Raw genomic sequence first — 21,495 nt, forward strand, 5'->3', positions numbered from 1 at the left:
AATTATTTCTTGTGTCATAGGGGACCTCACGATTAAGAAGGCATTATTAGACTTGGGTGCAAGTGTCAACCTTCTCCCGAGCTTTGTATATGATCTATTTAGATTTGGAGAGTTAAAACCCACGACAGTGACCTTACAACTAGCAGACCGATCCATTAAGGTACCCCGTGGAATACTGGAAGACGTATTGGTGAAAATAGATGAATTTTACTTTCCTGTTGACTTTCTTGTGCTAGATATGGAATCTGGCAGCAACCCCAACCAAATACCAATCATCCTAGGTAGACCCTTCTTAGCAACCGCTAATGCTTGTATAAATTGTAGGACCGGAGTTATTGATGTATCTTTCGAAAATAAGAAGCTAAGGTTGAATATTTTCAATGCATCTTTGGGACCACCTATGTACGACCATAATGAGATCAACTTGTTAGAAGAAGTTATAGAAGATAAAGCTCCTGCCTTGCTCAACTCAGATCCTTTACAGGCATGTCTAACACATTTTGGAATGGATAATTTTGATATTGATGGATACACTGAAGAAATACATGCTTTGCTAGAACCTCCCAATTTTAGCACCAATCCCCCTTGGACTGTAAAGTACGAGCAATTACCAATTCAATCAAGCCCTCTGGTACCATCCTTAGAAGCACCACCTACTCTAGAGCTAAAGCCTCTTCCTGCCACGCTGAAATATTCATTTCTTGGATCCAATGACACCCTTCCAGTGATCATTGCATCTGACCTAACCAACGACTAGGAAGACAAACTTGTCGGGGTACTTAAAAAGCATAAAGAGGCTCTAGGGTGGTCAATTGCCGATTTGAAGGGTATAGATCCTTCTGTTTGCATGCATCATATTCACTGTGAGGTTGAGGCAAAACCACATAGGGACATGCAACGAAGATTGAATCCAAATATGCGGGAAGTCATGAAAAAAGAAGTAGTGAAATGGCTAGATGCTGGAATTATCTACCCAATTTCGGATAGCCAATGGGTTAGTCCAACCTAGGTAATACCTAAGAAGTCAGGTATTACCGTAGTAGAGAATGATGAGGGTGAGTTAATTCCTACTCGTGCAACAACTGGTTGGCGAGTATGTGTGGACTACCGAAAGCTGAATGCCGTTACTAAGAAAGATCATTTTCCTTTGCCTTTTATTGACCAAATTTTAGAGCGGCTAGCAGGACAAAGTTTCTTCTATTTTCTAGATGGATATTCGGGATATAATCAGATCCCGATATTTCCTGCTGATCAAGAAAAGACTACCTTCACATGCCCTTATGGAACATTTGCATTTAGACGTATGCCATTCGGTCTCTGCAATGCACCAGCCACTTTTCAACAGTGCATTTTGGCCATCTTTTCTGATATGGTAGATAAATTTTTAGAAGTCTTCATGGATGATTTTTCAGTATTTGGCTCTACCTTTGATGATTGTCTTCAGAACCTAGCCAAGGTTCTTCAACGATGTATAGAGACAAATTTGGTTTTAAGTTGGGAGAAGAGCCATTTTATGGTTTGTGAAGGAATCGTGCTTGGACATATTGTATCCAAGCGGGGGATTGAAGTAGATAAAGCAAAGGTTGAAGTAATCTTGAAATTGCCTCCCCCAACCTCGGTTAAACAAGTGCGATCCTTTCTAGGCCATGCAGGTTTCTATAGGCGCTTCATTAAGGATTTCAGCAAGATATCACGACCCTTGTGCAACTTGCTTGCCAAGGAAAATTCTTTTGATTTTAATGAAGAGTGTCTAACTGCTTATAATAAACTCAAAACTGCCTTAACCACTGCACCAATCATAAAATCTCTGGATTGGACCCTACCATTTGAAATCATGTGTGATGCTTCTGATTATGCTATAGGGGCAGTCCTTGGGCAAAGATTTAATCGAGAACCGCATGTAATTTATTATGCAAGTAAAACTCTTTCAGATGCTCAATTGAATTACACCACGACTGAAAAGGAGTTACTCGCTATTGTGTTTGCCCTAGATAAATTTAGATCATACCTTTTGGGCTCCAAGGTCCTAGTATACTCTGATCATGCAGCACTGAAACATCTGCTATCCAAAAAAGATACAAAACCTAGGCTGATTAGATGGATCCTTCTATTACAAGAATTTGATTTAGAAATTTTAGACAAAAAGGGCTCCGAAAACTTGGTAGCAGATCATATTTCTAGGATCCTGGTAGAACACAATAAAGAAAGGATTAAAGATAGGTTTTCGGATGAACAACTCTTTTCAATCTCTTCCACTGATCTTCTCTGGTTCGCTCATATAGTCAATTACTTGGCAGTGGGACAAATCCCATCTCACTGGACCCAACAAGAGAAAAATAGATTTTTCTCCCAAGTAAAGTACTATTTCTGGGGAGAACCAGAATTGTTCAAATATTGCCCAGATCAAGTAATCCAATGTTGTATCCCCGAGTGTGAAGTCCAAGGTATTCTTACTTTCTGCCACTCGTTAGCATGTGGGGGACATTTTAATGGAAGAAAAACTACAGCAAAGGTGTTGCAGAGTGGATTTTATTGGCCAACACTATTCAAAGATGCACATAAATTTGGCCGTAATTGCTTGCGATGCCAGCAAACAGAAAATATTTCGAGAAAAGATATGATGCCCCTGTCCCCTATTCTTGTTGTAGAAATTTTTGATGTTTGGGGAATTGATTTCATGGGACCCTTTCCCTCCTCATTTGGATTCGAGTATATTTTGGTAGCAGTGGACTACGTATCAAAATGGGTAGAGGCTATGGCAACTCGAACCAATGATCACAAAGTCGTGATCAAGTTCATTCAGCATAACATCTTTAGTCGATTTGGATACCCAAGAGCCATAATTAGCGATGGGGGTACATACTTCACGAATAAGCACTTCGACATGCTAATGAAAAAATACGGAATAACTCATAAAGTTGCCACACCTTATCACCCCCAGATAAGTGGTCAAGTTGAGGTCTCCAATAGAGAGATCAAGCATATTCTTGAAAAAATGGTAAGACTCGATAGAAAAGACTGGTCAGCATGCTTGGATGATGCATTATGGGCTTACCGTACTGCTTTTAAAACACCCATAGGAATGTCTCCTTATCGACTTGTATTCGAAAAAGCTTGTCATCTGCCGGTGGAATTGGAACATCATGCATTTTGGGCCATACGGCAATTTAACTTTGATATGAAAAATGCAGGTTCCAATAGGAGACTTCAACTAAATGAACTTGAAGAGCTACGCAATGAAGCGTATGAGAGTGCCAGAATTTATAAGGCTCGAACTAAAGCATACCACGATAAATTCATTGCATGAAAAATATTCGAGCCCAATCAAAAAGTTTGGCTCTTCAATTCTAGGTTGCGTCTGTTTCCTGGAAAACTTCGCTCATGTTGGGACGGACCTTTCATTGTAACTCAGGTATTTCCTCATGGAGCTATATAACTCAAAAATCTTAAACAGGAGAACACTTTTAAAGTGAATGGTCAGCGATTGAAACCTTACATAGATGGAATTAGTGATGGAGAATTAATTGAATCTGTTGATTTAGTGGATCCAAAACCGCCATAATACTCAATTCAGTCTGGCTGAAGACGTAAAACTTAGCGCTTGTTGGGAGGCAACCCAACGATTTCATATTTTTTACTTTACCGCAGTTGCAGAAATTTAGAACAAGAGTCTATTAATCAATGAAGCTATCTTCAACTTCTGAAGCAAAATTATCCCAGGTGCACTCTCTCCTTTTATTTTCTTTTTTTTCCTACTCCATTGAGGACAATGTAGATTAAGTTGGGGGGGAGAAAAGTAATCAAATCCTCGAGTATGGTCAGAAATAATTAGTTTTGTGTATCCAAATTTTATTTTGATTAAGAGTCAATTAGGCATCCTAAACAATGAATGATTAATGGTCAAGATAATTTTAGAGATACTAAGGAATAAATTATTAAGAAAACCCAATGAATGGTAGGGTTTAGACTAGACCAAATTTTAGGAGTGATTCTACAACCCTCTTCTTACTGATCTCAATAAAGAATCTGCTTCATGAGAAATTGGGTAGAAAGGTCGAGGTATGCAAAAATTCTTCTTAAAATTTACTAAAAAAAAAAGAGAAAAAAAAAACAACATTGGTTTTCTACTGAGTAACCGGGCCCTTTCGCCTAAGTAAGTGTTGTGGTTCGCGTAAAAAGGTAGACAATGTTAAATATATATATATATATATATATATATATATATATATTAAGGAGACTAAATTGTAAGAAGATAATAAACCTCTTTCCCATTAAGTTAGCGGATTTAAAGAGTAAAGTGGAGAGTTGGTGAAAGAAAAGCTCTTGAAATTTCTTTAGTTAATACTCAGCCACTAATTGGGTCAAATTGATAATCCAATGAAGTATCTCTTTAATAGTCTGACCAAGTATCACCTACCTTTTGGGATGCCTAACCTAACTTTTTATTCAAAATCAAGTCGGTACACAATGCTGATATATCTATTTTACTCGAGGACGAGCAAAATTCAAGTTGGAGGGTGTGATAAACACTTAATTTAAGTATTTTAAAGTAAAAAATTATATTTAATTTATTTTATTTATTAAGAATTTAATATTTTTTTTATATTTTACAAGAAAGGTGATCGCCGATACAAAGAGTCTGATTCGCAGATCAAAAAGACTCAAGTTTGAAGAAAATTAGACTTAAAACGAAATTAAAATAAAAGAAGGATGCATACGGTATTATAGAAAATGAAGATACTATGCAAGGAATCCAAAAGGATATAGGCATCATTTTAAAGAAACAAAAGTTTCTTTTTGTAATTGAGAAACTTTTGTTTCTTGTTTCACGGGTGCTTTCCTCGTGAACGCGGGGTGCGAGCGGCACAGTGCGGGCGCGGGCGCGAGCGGCACAACAGTGCATGGATCGCGGCAGCAGACGCGCAGGCGACGCGTAGGCGACGCGCAGCGCGGGCAGAACGCGGATGACATGCAGGCGGGTGCGGATGCGGGCGTGACATTCAGACGTGCGGTCTTTAGTATTTTTTTCTTTAGTCTCATATCGAAAAATCATGTAAAACTCCTCCCTCCTAACACCTATAAAAAGGCTCTTGTACTTCTATTTGAGGAGCATCCCAGAAATTTTTCTAGAGCCTTGCATAGAGGAAAAAAAAGAGACTACTTCATGAGCAACTAGGCTAGCAGTCTCGGGAGTGGAGAAAAAACTTTGTAACGACACAGAGCGGGTTTATTGTTCTAAACTTTCTTGTATTTCTTTATATGCAATAAAGATTATGCTTTTTATTTAAATTATCCTGAGTTCTTTATTTGCTCTCTTTCATATGCTTTTATTTATGCTTTCCTGTTAGATTAATATTAAAAATAATTTTTACTTTTCAGAGATGCGATGTGATCTACGGATACGGAGCGTGCCGAGGAAAGAAGAGTTGTTTACCTAGTACTTTTCGGAGACGCACCGTGATCTACGGGTACGGGGCGTGCCGAGAAAAGATAGATATTTTTTCTAAGATTAATCACATCAATTTAATTAAAAAAAAGAGATACAACTCTGCTAGTACAAAATTAATTCAAAACTCCCAAGCTCTTTATTTTCTTATTTCATCAATTTTAAGATAATTTATTTTCTAAATCAAAAACAATGCTTCTTTCTTTTATTTTGCAATCTCAACTTCGTCCAAGGCCCCTGAGGATACGATCTTGACTCATCCTACCTACGTAGTGAGTAGAGTTATTTTTGATGCTATCAACGACTACGCATCAAATTTTGTGGCACGCCCGACAACAGAACCAGAGGAAAGTAATCAAATCCTTGAGTATGGTCAAAAATAATTAGTTTTGTGTATCCAAATTTTATTTTGATTAAGAGTCAATTAGGCATCCTAAACAATGAATGATTAATGGTCAAGATAATTTTAGAGATACTGAAGAATAAATTATTAAGAAAACCTAATGAATGGTAGGGTTTAGACTAGACCAAATTTTAGGAGTGATTCTACAACCCTCTTCTTACTGATCTCAATAAAGAATCTGCTTCATGAGAAATTGGGTAGAAAGGTCGAGGTATGCAAAAATTCTTCTTAAAATTTACTAAAAAAAAAGAGAAAAAAAAAAAGAAAAACAACATTGGTTTCCTACTGAGTAACCGGGCCCTTTCGCCTAAGTAAGCGTTGTGGTTCGCGTAAAAAGGTAGGCAATGTTAAAATATATATATATATATATATATATATATATATATATATATATATATTAAGGAGACTAAATTACAAGAAGATAATAAGCCTCTTTTCCATTAAGTTAGAGGATTTAAAGAGTAAAGTGGGGAGTTGGTGAAAGAAAAGCTCTTGAAATTTCTTTAGTTAATACTCAGCCACTAATTGGGTCAAATTGATAATCCAATGAAGTATCTCTTTAATGGTCTGATCAAGTATCACCTACCTTTTGGGATGCCTAACCTAACTTTTTATTCAAAATCAAGTTGGTATACAATGCTGATATATCTATTTTACTCGAGGACGAGCAAAATTCAAGTTGGGGGGTGTGATAAACACTTAATTTAAGTATTTTAAAGCAGAAAATTATATTTAATTTATATTATTTATTAAAAATTTGATATTTTTTTATGTTTTACAGGAAAGGTGATCACCGATACAAAGAGTCTGATTCGCAGATCAAAAAGACTCAAGTTTGAAGAAAATTAGACTTAAAATGAAATTAAAATAAAAGAAGGATGCATACGATATTATAGAAAATGAAGATACTATGCAAGGAATCCAAAAGGATATAGGCGTCATTTTAAAGAAATAAAAGTTTCTTTTTGTAATTGGGAAACTTTTGTTTCTTGTTTCACGGGTGCTTTCCTCGTGAACGCGGGGTGCGAGCGGCACAGCGCGGGCAAGCACAGGCATGGGCGCGAGCGGCACAGCAGTGCACGGATCGCGGTAGCAGACGTGCAGGCGACGCGTAGGTGATGCGCAGCGCGGGCGGAACACGGACGACATGCAGGCGGGTGCGGATGCGGGTGCGACATTCGGACGTGCAGTCTTTAGTATTTTTTTCTTTAGTCCTATATCGAAAAATCATGTAAAACTCCTCCCTCCTAACACCTATAAAAAGGCTCTTATACTCCTATTTGAGGAGCATCCCAAAAATTCTTCTAGAGCCTTGCATAGAGGAAAAAAAAGAGACTACTTCATGAGCAGCTAGGCTAGCAGTCTTGGGAGTGGAGAAGAAACTTTGTAACGACACAGAGCGGGTTTATTGTTCTAAACTTTCTTGTATTTCTTTATATGCAATAAAGATTATGCTTTTTATTTAAATTGTCATGAGTTCTTTATTTGCTCTCTTTCATATGCTTTTATTTATGCTTTCCTGTTAGATTAATATTAAGAATAATTTTTACTTTCTGGAGACGCACCGTGATCTGCGGATACGGGACGTGTCGAGGAAAGAAGAGTTGTTTACCTAGTACTTTTCAGAGACGCACCATGATCTACGGGTACGGGGCATGCCGAGAAAAGATAGGTATTTTTTCTAAGATTAATCACATCAATTTAATTAAAAAAAAGAGATACAACTCTGCTAGTATAAAATTAATTCAAAACTCCCGAGCTCTTTATTTTCTTATTACATCAATTTTAAGATAATTTATTTTCTAAATCAAAAATAACACTTCTTTCTTTTATTTTGCAATTTCAACTTAGCCCAAGATCCCTGAGGATACGATCTCGACTCATCCTACCTACGTAGTGAGTAGAGTTATTTTTGATGCTATCAACGACTACGTATCACATACTATATATCATATTTAGATCCTAGTGCAGGGTAAATTTATATTAATTAATTAGATTAATTAATAATTTTTCACTGTAAAATCATGATTTTAAAAAAGTTTTAAAATTACCATTTTATCCCTGCACTGAATTTTCCCACAAAATGGTATCAGAGCGGGTTCTTAGATATGATATATATATTTGAATGTGTAGATTAAGTTGTAATCTAAAAGTTTAAATTTGAAATTTAAAATTCAAAATTTGAATTTTGAATTTTGAAAGTTATTCGAAATTCAAAATTTAAAAATTTGAAATTTAAAATTTAAATTTTGAATTTTAAAATTTGAAATTCAAAATTTAAAATTTAAAATTTTGAAATTTGAAATTTGGTTGAAATTTTAAATTTGAAATTCAAAATTTAAAATTTGAAAATTGAAATTCAAAATTTAAAATTCAAAATTTTGAAATTTGAAATTTGAAATTTATTTGAAATTTGAAATTCAAAATTTAAAATTTGAAATTTGAAATTTAAAATTTAAATTTTAAAATTGGTATATTTAGATATACTTGATCCAAGTACAAGTAATCAAATTGGGTTGGTTGCCATGGCCGTCCGGTCATAGGAGAAAAGCAGGGTTTAAAGGCCCTCTCCTCCCATTCGATGGGGTCTCCTATGGCAGTAGGGGTGTCGCTGTAATTATATCCCATGCAGATGAAGCAGTGAAAGGAATTAATTGTAAAGGTTCAATTATGAAATTTATCATAAATGTGTTAGATTAGATCTAAAAGAATATTCATGATTTATTTTGATTGAGTTGTTTTCTATTATGTAATTAGCAATAGGATTGCTATTTATGAAATGTGCTGATCTATTTGTGAAATGAGTCAACATATTTGGTGAATAAAAAATAAAACCTTTCAAATTTGAAAATTATTTTCGAAATACCAAACCCTGACCCATCTGCCCAAATACTTAATTAAAAGAATTAAGTGTTGTCTAGTAGGTCTAGAATTGTGAATTAAGACCTAAGACAGTTGCATGAACTTGTGGGTCAATGGGTTAGATGGATTAGGTCCATAATTGGGTTAGACCTAAAGTTAGCTTAAAGAAATGGACTAAATTAGAGTAATTGGTCAAATCTAATCAAAAGTTAAATTAGATTAGGTCAAGGATACTCTAGACTCAACTCCAATAGTTGTAGTTGAATGGGTCCATGTCTTTAACTAGACCAAGATGGACTTAATTCATGACTACGTGGTGGAACCCTATTTAATAAGTTGATCAAATTAAAACTAATGAACCGGTTGGTGTCTAAGGTAAGTTTGGCATTTTGACCAGTGGTTTTTAAGCGGGAGCTACTCACAGTGATTCGATCTCTAACGAGTTAATGGCTTATCTCCACCACTGATCTCACTTACCTGGCCAACCTGGTAAATTAGGTTTTGATTAGAATACTTGGTGATTAGGGCTCACCCATGTCATTAGGTAAATCAGTTTGACTGATTTAGGTGCTCCTAATGCTAGCTTTAATTAAATCCTTTTTTAATCTGACTTGATGAAGTCAGTGAGAGGATTGAAATTGGCTGGATATTTTTTTCTCATCTATCCTTTAATAAAATCCTCAAAAATTATTAGATCCCTAAAAATGATTAAGTTATATTGATAACTAAGTCATAGCCTCCCATTAAGTGAGTGATAATGAGTCTATTAGTTTAATAATCATTAGAGGCCCAAAGGCCTGGTGCTTATTGACTAATGAAATTATCATTCATAATATGATAATTTGGTTTGAGTCTTTCTGATGGTGGTCAGGTTGGCCGGTCAAAGTCGGGCCTGATCATTTATTGGTCCAATTCACCAAATCAAATCATATTAATGGTTGGACCTAACCAGATCTTTTCAGTGGAGGCCAAAGCCTACTGATTAGGTTCTGGGGCAAAATCAATTACTAGAAGTTGTTTAGAGAAACAACTGGTTATGAACCTACCCATAGATGCACATGGGTTGACCAACCAAAGTTGGGCTCGTGTGTAGTCTGTGTGGATTCTAGTACCCACTAAGGAATTAAAGTAATTCTTTGAATTAGAGGTTGAGGCTACCAATTCATAAAAATACTGAGAGAAACTTTAGACTAAAGTCCAAGTCTTTAGTATTTATAATTTATGTACTAATAGAGATCTGATTTTCCTTTATGCAGCTATGGCCACTACCCTGTCTCTTCGATCATTATTAGATAATGACAAACTCATGGGACCTAATTTCGATAGCTGGTATCAAAAATTAAAAATCATCCTTGAGCATGAGCGGATCCTTTATGTAGTAACGGATCCGGCACATGAGGAGCTAGCCCCGAACATTAGAGGAATGGTCCGAGACACTTATCAGAAGTGGCTCAACGATCGCACCACCGTTCGGTGCATTATGCTGATGGCAATAAATGATGAGTTCAGTCGTAGGTTCGAGAATGCCCAGCCACAGGAGATACTTCAAATGTTGAATGACTCCTTTGGCACGCCTGATGACGTTGAAAGGTACAAAACTAGTTGTGCCATTTTCAATGCTCGGATGAGGGATGGAGCCTCAGTCACTGATCATGTACTGTACATGATCGAAATGATTGAGTGCCTAAGTAAACTGGGCTTTTCCTTGCACAAGCAGCTCGGTAAGGATGCGATCCTTAATTCATTGCCCAAGTCCTTCCTCCCCTTCCTTACTCATTTTCGGATGACAAAGCCTGCGGTGAACTACCACAACTTGTTGGGGTTGCTGCAGAACTTTGAGAAGGATCACCAGCTCCATAAGGAGTCGGTGAATGTTGTGGGAGGGTCTTCTTCTTATCGTCGACCCTTTAAAAAAGGGAAGAAGAAGAACAAGAAGAAGAATAAGAAGGTGCAGCTGCATGTTGGAACGTCTGCACAGGGTCAAACCTAGAAATGCAAGCCCGACCAGAGCCAGGCGGAGTGCTTCTTTTGCAAGAGCAGGGGCACTGGAAGAGGAACTGTCCTCTATATATTGCCTCCCTGGATCCGAACAGGCCGAAGAAGAAGCAAGGTACTTATATGATAACACCTTGCAACTTTTCCATTTGTGATACTACTGTCTGGGTATTGGATACCGGAAGCCCTTATCATATTTGCAATTCGATGTAGGGTCTGCAGGTCAGTAGGAGATTTGATGAAGGTGAGAGATTCCTGAACATTGAAGATGGAAGCAAAGTTTTAGTTCTAGCATTAGGAATCATAAACCTTATAATTAATTCTCGAAACATAATTCTGAGTAAATGTCACTATTGTCCAAGCTTTTTATTAAATATTATTTCTATAGGCCTTTTAGCCATGAACGGTTATCAATTTTTAATAAAAAAAATATTTGCAATATCATTTTGAATGGTGTTACAAAGTTTGTTGGACAACTTAATAATAGAATTTACTTTCTATCACAACCTGTTAATGTAGTTCAAACCTCTGGTAAATGCCCTAGAATAGATTATGTGTCAGAAGTCTACCTTTGGCATTGTAGGCTAGGTCATATCAATAAAAACAGGATAAACAGGTTGGCTCAAGAAGGAATTCTTGAAGTAGGTGATTATGAATCACTTCCAACCTGTGAGTCCTGTCTTTTTGGTAAAATGACCAAGTCACCTTTTACTGAAAAAAGTGAGCGAGCCAGTGAACTCTTGGCTCTAGTACATTCTGATGTATGTGGACCCATGAGCTCAAGTACAAAAGATGGATATTTCTACTTCATAACCTTCACAGATGACCTATCGAGGTATGGGTATGTCTATTTAATGAAGCATAAGTCGGAGTCATTTGAAATGTTCAAACTATTCCGAAATGAGGTAGAAAAATAAACTGGAAAGTGTATTAAAATTTTTCGATCTGCTCGAGGAGGTGAATACCTTTTCAATAATTTTCTGACATATCTTGGGGAGAATGGGATTCTCCCTCAGTGGACTCCTCCTGGAACACCACAACATAATGGTGTATCTGAAAGGAGGAATCGGACCTTGTTGGACATGGTTCGATCCATGATGGGGTTTGCTGGTCTGCCGATCTCTCTCTGGAGATATGCACTCGAATCAGCTTGTTACCTTCTAAATAGAGTTTCGAGTAAGTCTGTAACCAAAATGCCATATGAGATATGGATAGGACGTAAGTCAGTACTCTCGCACCTTAGGGTTTGGGGGTGTCCGGCTTATGTTAAACGTTTAATTACGGACAAGCTAGGACCTATTTCTGACAAGTGCAATTTTATAGGGTACCCAAAAGAGACCAAAGGGTATTACTTTTACCTAGCTGATGAGCAAAAAGTATTTATCAGCCTTAAGGCAATCTTTTTGGAAAAGGAGTTCCTTTGTGAAGGGACTGTTGCCTCTAAGGTTGAACTTGACGAAGTTCGGCAAGTGAAAAAATCAACACAAGTTGCTGAACCTAAATCGGATTTGGTTAGATCAGATCCAGAGCCTATTGTTCAAGCACCCTTAAGGCGATCTGGTAGAGTACCACGTCAACCGGATAGATACTATGGTTTCTTGGTTCGGAACGGCGATCCTATCGAACTTGATGAAAATGATGAAGATCCGATCACCTACATGGATGCAATGCAGAGATCCGACTCTGAGAAATAGCTGGAGGCCATGAAATCCGAAATGGAGTCCATGAAGGTCAATGATGTGTGGACATTGGTTGACCCACCCAAAGGAGTAAAACCCATAGGGTGTAAGTGGGTCTTCAAGAGGAAGAGAGGCACAGACGGAAAGGTGGAAACCTATAAAGCCCATCTGGTTGCCACGGGATATCGTCAACGTTATGGTATAGACTATGACGAGATGTTTTCTCCAGTGGTAATGCTCAAATCCATTCGGATTATGCTTGCGATAGCTGCCCATCTGGACTATAAAATCTGGCAGATGGATGTGAAGACAGTTTTCCTAAATAGAGAGCTGGATGAAGAGGTGTATATGATACAACCTGAAGGATTCACATCCACAGATGAGTCTAAGGTGTGCAGGCTACAGAGGTCCATTTATGGACTTAAGCAGGGATCCTGGAGTTGGAACATATGTTTTGATAGGACGATCAAGACGTATGGCTTCGTTAAGAATGAAGAAGAGCCCTGCATTTATAAGTGGGCTAATGGTCCTACAGTAGTATTTCTTGTATTGTATGTGGATGACATTCTCTTAATCGGAAATGATGTCCCTGCATTACAGGGAATAAAGATTTGACTGTCGTCACAGTTCTCCATGAAAGATCTGGAAGAAGCTTCCTACATCCTAGGGATGAGGATCTATAGGGATAGATCTAAAAGGTTTCTTGGTTTATCTCAGTCCACATACATTGATACTATGCTGAAGAGGTTTAGCATGGAGAATTTTAAGAAAGACTATCTTCCGATAGGCCATGGAATTTCTCTCTCGAAGAGGGATTGTCCGACAACACCTCAAGAGAGAGAGCGTATGGGTAGGATTCTATATGCTTCGACAGTGGGATCTATCATGTACGCCATGACATGTACACGACCAGATGTGGCATACTCACTAGGGGTAGTGAGTAGATACCAATCTGATCCAGGGGAGAATCATTGGAAGGTTGTTAAAACCATCCTGAAGTATTTAAGAAATACTAAGGACCAGTGGCTTGTTTATGGTGAATCGAACTTGAGACTTATAGGGTTTACAGACTCTAATTTTTAGTCTGATCACGATGATAGCAAAACTATGTCGGGATTTATTTTTATCCTTAATGGTGGGGCTATCTGCTGGAAAAGTTCCAAGCAGCACACAGTGGCTGATTCAGTTTGCGAGGTGGAGTATGTCGCTGCATCAGATGCTGCCAAAAAAGTGGTGTGGCTGAGAAAATTCATCACCGAGCTCGGAGTAGCACCCTCCCTTGTTGGTCCAGTTCTACTCTACTGTGATAGCTCTGGAGCCATTGCTCAGGCGAAGGAACCAAAGGCACACCAACGGACGAAGTATATTCTACGCCGCTACCATCTCATCCGAAAAATTATGGATCAAGGTGACGTCGATCTTCAGAAGATCGACGGAAAGGAAAACCTGGCTGACCCATTCACTAAAGCCATTACGGTGAAGGAGTTCGACAACTATAAGTCAAAGATGAGTATTAGATACTGCACCGATTGGTTTTAGGCCAAGTGAGAGATTGTTGGGAATAGTGTCCCAAAGCCAATCATCAGCCTGTTGACGGTTGTGCTCATTTTTGTATTTGTACATGAATTATGAATTAATAAAAATTATTTTGGTATTTTTTCATGATAAAATATTTCATCTTCTAATGAACTCCTATGTTGTGGTGAAGTCCTTAGGACTATTTAGACTCGACAAAGGAGGATTTGTCGTTTAGTCCTTAAATCTGTTTGCGACCAAATGATACATTGTTACCAAGGACGACAACGTTTATCAAGCATAGATCGTTGTGTGCCATATAGGTTGGTTGTCCTCTTAACCAATGAGTGTGGAGACACTGGTATGGCATACAGATGAGATGTAAGGGTACATCTGCACTGAACGTGACTGACTCCGGAGCTATTTCTGCTGTCAAGATTTGCTCTGATGGAATATGGGTATAAATATCCCTCCGATCTGAGACCGCCACAGTGACTTGCAAGCAACTCACTGCACTTAAGCACTGGACTACCTGAATTTCTAATTCAGTGACGGAAGGCTGCTGGGTGTAATCAAGTACTTGACTTGTCAGTGCGTGTGTCAAGATGGGATTGACCACTCCAATTTAGGAGCTGTGTACAGTCGTGTTTCAATTTAGCAAAACCTTGGCCAGAGTAGTCTTTGTGAGGAGTCACAGGACTGTTTGAGTTGAGCACGATTCGGATGATCTGATCAGGGTTGACAGTTTAACCCTGAGTCGTCCTAAACACAGGGGTCAAAAGGATGAATTATACAGTAACCATATTCATGTAGGTTCTGAGTGTTGCGATTGCGACTTTTCGACCTATCCGGATGTCGGGTACCATTGCTAGATGGTCACTTCGATTAGTACAGGAATTGATTCTTGTGCTACCGGCTTAGGTTCGAACCTGCGGGGTCACACACATTAGAGGTTCCTATCTGATCTGATGGCTGGTATAGAATCCTACATGTTTGGGACTCAGTGATCGAGAATCAAGATTCTCTGATCACGAGTTCCACATATTATGGGTACCAGGGTCAAGAGTCCCACGGGTTGGGACTTTTCAATCAGGGTTACATATCGATGAATTATGATGCCCGATTGCCCATTGGATTTGGACTCAGTATTTATGAGAGGTCTAATTAGTGATTTGATTGCTAATTAACTCAATTTGATTGAGTAATTATTTTTTGGATCAAGTCCAATTGAATTGGATTCAGTTGGATTTGACCTGATTAGGTTAAGAGTTGACCTAATCGTCAAGATGGTTTGGTCCCTGATTTGATCAGGGGTTGGGCTTAGTCAATTTCTGATTTGATTAAAATTTTGTTGAGCCTAATTAAGCCTAATTAAGTTGGGTTTAAATTAGTCTAATTGGACCTAACTTATTTGGTTCAATTAGGTTGGTTTAAATAATGAAACCACCTTGACCCAATCTCCATGCGCCACCTCACTTCCATTGCACCCATTTGAATTCATGAGAAAGAACTTCTCATGAATTATTTTCTCACGCCAAGCCCTCTCCATGCCCCACTTTAATGTGCCAAATGAATGGATAAGGATGATTGGTTGGCCATTCAAATTCAAAATAAAGTTTGAATTTGAATGGGCAATCAATCTTTGCACCTTATCCCTTTTTTTACGCCCTATTTATTACATGAGAAAAGATTTCTCATGAAATCACTCCATGCATAATTTAAGCCATGCCTCATGCCTTTAGTGGATAAGGGATGAGTTGGTGTCCATTTGAATTCAAAATTTGATTTGAATTCAAATGTGCAATTACTCATCTTTATCCTTTCTTTTGGATAAGACTTTTGACGTTGTTATAAAAGGAGGAGAAGAGTGGGGCGTGCAAGAAGAAGATTTTTGGAGAAAAATTTTGGGGCGTGAGAAGTCTTGTGCGTGAGAAGGAAGTCCATATCCTTCCAAGAGAAAAAGAAAGAAAAGAAAGAAAAGTGGGTGCAAGATTTTTGGTGAGTTCCCTAGAGTTTTAGCCTAGGATTCGGAAAGTTAGAAAGTGAGCTACGAGTATCGTGAGCCCACAAAATCTTAGAAAGATCTTCAACATCCTCTCAAGCATGTCTGTTGATGATCCAGAGCATCCAAAGAATCGACAGATATCGATCGAATGAGTTCGATCAGCATCGACCGTCAAAAGGGCTCTACAACGAGCTAGCACTCGTGAGGAGTCGATCAGATCGGAAGCTTCGTGTGGATGATCCGCAGAGGCCAGACACACTGTGTGGCTGCATCGCGATGATCAAACTCTCCCGACGATGATCAGATTGCGGTGATCTACTACCCGCACAAAGGTATTGTGTTCTGAACACATTACAATAAAATATTTATTGTTCAAATTTGAATTTTAAATTTAAATGCATGTATGCTATATATCATATTTAGATCCTAGTGTTGGATAAATTTATGTTAATTAATTAGATTAATTAATAATTTTTCGCTATAAAATCATGATTTTGAAAAAGTTTTAAAATTATCATTTTACCCCTGCACTGAATTTCCCCACAGGAAGGATATCATATGGTGATCATATGGCTCCTTTCATTTCTCATTCTTTCTTCCTAAATAGGGCTTCCCAATCTGATTTCAATTTGGTTAAGAGAGAGAAAAGAAATGAGTGAAGGGAGAACAGATTGTTGAGAGAGCAAAGAGAGAAGAGAGAGAGATATATAATGGAGGGAGAATAGAGAAACTATGAATTTTCATGACTTCAAGTACCAGCTCTCTGTTAGGGATGCAATAATGCAAATATATTGGATTAGATTAGGTTATGAGTAACTCTAATTCGATCTAATTTTTTTATCAGATCCTAATATTGGATCAAAACCTAATCCAATAGATAATTGGATTGGATTTGATCAAGTCTACATCCAAAATTTTCAAACCAATAGATCATTCAGGTCGATTTGGATCCATATATAATCCAGTCCAAACTAGGGGCGGCAATTTTTGACATGACCCACGAGCCTGCATGAACCCGACATATAATTAAGCAATTTTGGATTAGGTTTATGCAGGTCAGGTCGAATATGGGTTGACCCGATTATGACCTACACAATTTCTTGTAATTCACAGGTTGACCTGCAAACTCGAATATGACCCATATAACCTATTTAATATTTTTATAAATTTATTAAAAAGTAAGATTATTTTAATCAAATCCATAACAATTCTAAACCCTAACAACACCTAATCTCAATCTAACCCCCCACCCCAAAGACTCATAGCTGCACCCCACTCTCTGCCTCTTCTATTCTCAATTTCTCTATAGTCTCTCTCTCTCTCTCTCTCTCTCTCATGCCAAGTGGACCAAGTGTGAGCTTTGCAGCTTTGCTAATTACCACTCCCATTTACCATCCTAACATCAACAACAGAGGTAAGGAAAAAAATAAAACTATAACTAATAATAATAGCTATAAATTTAAGGTACTGCACACCTAAGTAAATAACTATTATAAGCTTACTCTTCTAGCAATTTTCCTTAATTTGTTACTATTTTTTAGGGCTATTGTGGTTTAATATTTATTATATTTATACTTGATACAATGTAAAAGTCATCTTTGTTTATAGGTGTTTGTGTAGGCTGTGTTCCCTATATTTCACTAGATTGATGTAAAACTTTCCTTGACCAAAATATCATTTTTTTTTTGTACCTCATATTTTGGATTAGAAGAGTTTAATCTCCATTTAGTTTTTTTATCACTTCTGCATATATATATATATATATATATATATATATATATATATATATATATATATATATATATCATCCTTTGCATTCAAGTCTTTTAATTGGACTCTCCTAGTTATTATAAAATAAAATCCATATATTATTAAGGAGATATTGTTTAAAAAAAAATAGATTTGATTTCATAAATCTAACCAAGATTTTATATTTCTTTTTTTGTAGATAAAAATAAAACTATATTTTTTTTCTAATTATTTGGGTCTTACTTGTCTTGTAAATCTAATTAAATAGAAGTTGCTTACAATATTTAGATTATAAATTCTAACCTGGATGTTGTTTAATGTAAATGGCTGAAAAAGCAGAAGAGTTCTTCAAATACCATCCAGAGAAATGAAAGCATTATGGGAGAAGAGGACTGCATTGAGATTGAAGATGAGGAAGAAGAAGATGCAGCTTAATTAGCAGAATCAGTTAAAACAAAAGACAAAAAGACTGCAAAAGGGAGGCAAAAGCAAACTTCAGATGTGTGGATGCACTTTGACGTGTTGCCAATGGTAGAAGATGGAATCAAAAGAACTAAGTGCAAATATTGTGGTGTCATTTATAAACACAGCAACAGTCATGGAACAGGTAATATGAAATGACACATTCCAAATTGTATTAGGAGAAATACAAGAGATGTTGGGCAATTGCAGATTTCTTAGAGTAGTGCTACTACCTTAGTTAATGCTTTCTCTAAAATTAGTCCTGAAAAGTTTAAGGAGTTGTTGGTGTCTTGTATGGTTATGCATGATTTGTCATTTTCATTTGTTAAGTAGGATGGGCTTAGGGTAGTTTTCCAATACTTAAGGTCAGAGATTTATGAAATCATGAAATCAAAATTATTATTTTTTTTAACAATATCTCCTTAATAATATATGGATTTTATTTTATAATAACTAGGAGAGTCCAATTAAAAGACTTGAATGCAAAGGATGATATATATATATATATATATATATATATATATATATATATTATTAAGGAGATATTATTAAAAAAAAATAGATTTGATTTCATAAATCTAACCAAAATTTTATATTTCTTTTTTTTGTAGATAAAAATAAAACTATATTTTTTTTCCTAATTATTTGGGTCTTACTTGTCTTGTAAATCTAATTAAATAGAAATTGCTTACAATATTTAGATTATAAATTCTAACCTGGATTTTGTTTAACGTAAATGGCTGAAAAAGCAGAAGAGTTTTTCAAATACCATCCAGAGAAATGAAAGCATTATGGGAGAAGAGGACCGCATTGAGATTGAAGATGAAAAAGAAGACGATGCTGCTTAACTGGCAGAATCAGTTAAAACAAAAGACTGCAAAAAGGAGGCAAAAGCAAACTTCAGATGTGTGGATGCACTTTGACGTGTGGCCAATGGTAGAAGATGGAATCAAAAGAACTAAGTGCAAATATTGTGGTGTCATTTATAAATGCAACAACAGCCATGGAACAAGTAATATGAAATGACACATTCCAAATTATATTAGGAGAAATACAAGAGATGTTGGGCAATTGCAGATTTCTTAGAGTAGTGCTACTACCTTAGTTAATGCTTTCTTTAAAATCAATCCTGAAAAGTTTAAGGAGTTGTTGGTGTCTTGTATGGTTATGCATGATTTGCCATTTTCATTTGTTGAGTAGGATGGGCTTAGGGCTGTTTTCCAATACTTAAGGCTAGAGTTGAAGATGATAAGTAGGAACACTTGCAAAGCTGATTGCATTGAAATGTTCAAGAGAGAAAGGGCTAAGATAGAAAATATGCTAGCTTTTGTATCTGGTAGAGTGAGTTTGACATCAGACTTATGAACTTCAATGACCACTGATGGATATATTTACTTAACAGTCCATTTCATTGATAAGGATTGGCATTTGCAAAAATATACTTAGCTTTTCTTTTATGCCTTCTCCTCATAATGGAATATCATTAGCGGAGAAGATTCACACTTTTTTAAGTGATTGAGATATTGATACTAAAGTGTTTTCAATTACTTTAGACAATGCATCATCAAATGATGTTTCGGTTAATATGTTAAGAACTCAATTGAACTTGAGGTAAGGGTTGGTATGTGATGGAGAATTTCTTCATCTTCGTTGTTATGCTCACATTCTTAATTTGATTGTTCCAGATGAATTAAAAGAGATTGATGAATCTATCCAAAAGATTCGTGAGAGCATCAAGTATCTTAAGGGTTCCCAAATTAGGAAACAAAAATTCTTGGAGTGTGTTTCTCACAGTCCTCTTGATTTTAAGTGAGATTTGAGGCAAGATGTGCCAACTAGATGGAACTCTATATTCATCATGCTTGATAGCATACTTTACAATTCTCGTGCCTTTATGCATGTGGAGTTGAGTGATTCCAATTTTAAACATTATCCATTAAGAGAAGATTGGGTGTAGATAGAGAAAATTGTTAAATTTTTAATAATATTTTATGAAAGCGCACTTATATTTTCTAGAATAAAATTTTCTATTTCAAATTTATATTTTTCTACCATCTTCCAAGTTTACGTGCACTTGAGGGAACAAATGTTGAGTGAAGACATCTATATGAGCAATACGGCAACAAAAATGCACTCCAAATATGAGAAATATTGGGCTAATTTTAGTATTCTGTTAGTCATTGCTGTCATTTTGGATCCAAGATACAAATTCAGCTTTGTTGAATGGTGTTACAAAAAAATTTTTGGTGATGATTGGGCTAATCGAGTATCATATGTGATCAAGAATAAGTTGTTTGCTTTTTATAATGAGTATAGTAGCATGCATGTACCAACTCCAACTTCATCGACATCAACTTCATCAACTACTAGAGTCAGATCTCAAAGCAACTTTGGGCAGCCATAATCAAATATTTCTATTGAGATGGATGACATTTTGAAGGTATATTAATGTACGTACTTCTAGTTTATATGTTAATAGCTTTTATTAATTTAGTTTCTATGAGTTATGGATTTCTAGCAAGTAGTGATTACGAGTTGTCTATGCATGCATTACTTATATTTTATACTTGCTAGTTGCTATTCATATTGGTTTTTGTAGGAGTTTGATGACTTTAAGAGCCATGAATCTGGTCCATAAAAAATCAGCTTGAGCTTTACTTAGATGAGCCAAAGGTGAGGAGAAATGTCAAGCTAGATGTGCTTGCTTATTGGAAAGCAAACCATTTTCGATATCTTAAGCTAGCTACAATGGCAAGAGACATTCTTGCTATTCCTATTTCAATTGTTGCTTCAGAGAGTGCATTTAGTGTTGGTGGAAGAGTACTTGACCAATTTTGGAGTGCCTTGAAACTTGAGAATGTGGAAGCAATTATATATCTTAGAGATTGATTGTATAGAGAGAAAGATAATGAATTAACAATTATGAATTTGTTATTTAATGCAATTATTTTTTCTCATTTTATGAATTACTTCATGTTTCTTAGATTCTTGTTTTTTATAACTTTCTCATTGGTGGCACTTAAAGAGATGACAAAGGATTTATTGAACATGAAAATTGGGGATGATGATAAAGAGGAGGAAGATGTTCTTGAGTGTGCAAATTCCATGAACACTTGATGTTTATAATGTATGAACTATCGATTATGGAGTGTATTTTGAAGTGAGTCTCGATGGTTTTGACTTTTTAGAGGAGACGTAGCTTGTGAACTTTTATTATGTTGTGTTGGAACTTGGATGGCTATATTATTATGTATTTTGTTGATTATTGGTTGTTATTTGCTGTTAAAACTTTGTTGATTTATGAAATTTAAGTATGGATATGTTTGTGGTACGATTTAATTACTCTTACATTGAAAGAGATTTTTATTTATGATTGATG

At 36.4% G+C, this 21,495-nt stretch overlaps 1 pseudogene; it reads left to right on the plus strand.

Annotated features, from left to right (window-relative positions):
- Nucleotides 1-400: 400 nt before the first annotated feature.
- Nucleotides 401-21,005, plus strand: LOC140852233 (uncharacterized; annotated as a pseudogene).
- Nucleotides 21,006-21,495: the final 490 nt, after the last annotated feature.

This window comes from Elaeis guineensis, chromosome 10, assembly GCF_000442705.2.
Source record: "Elaeis guineensis isolate ETL-2024a chromosome 10, EG11, whole genome shotgun sequence".
Taxonomy (NCBI): Eukaryota; Viridiplantae; Streptophyta; class Magnoliopsida; order Arecales; family Arecaceae; genus Elaeis; species Elaeis guineensis.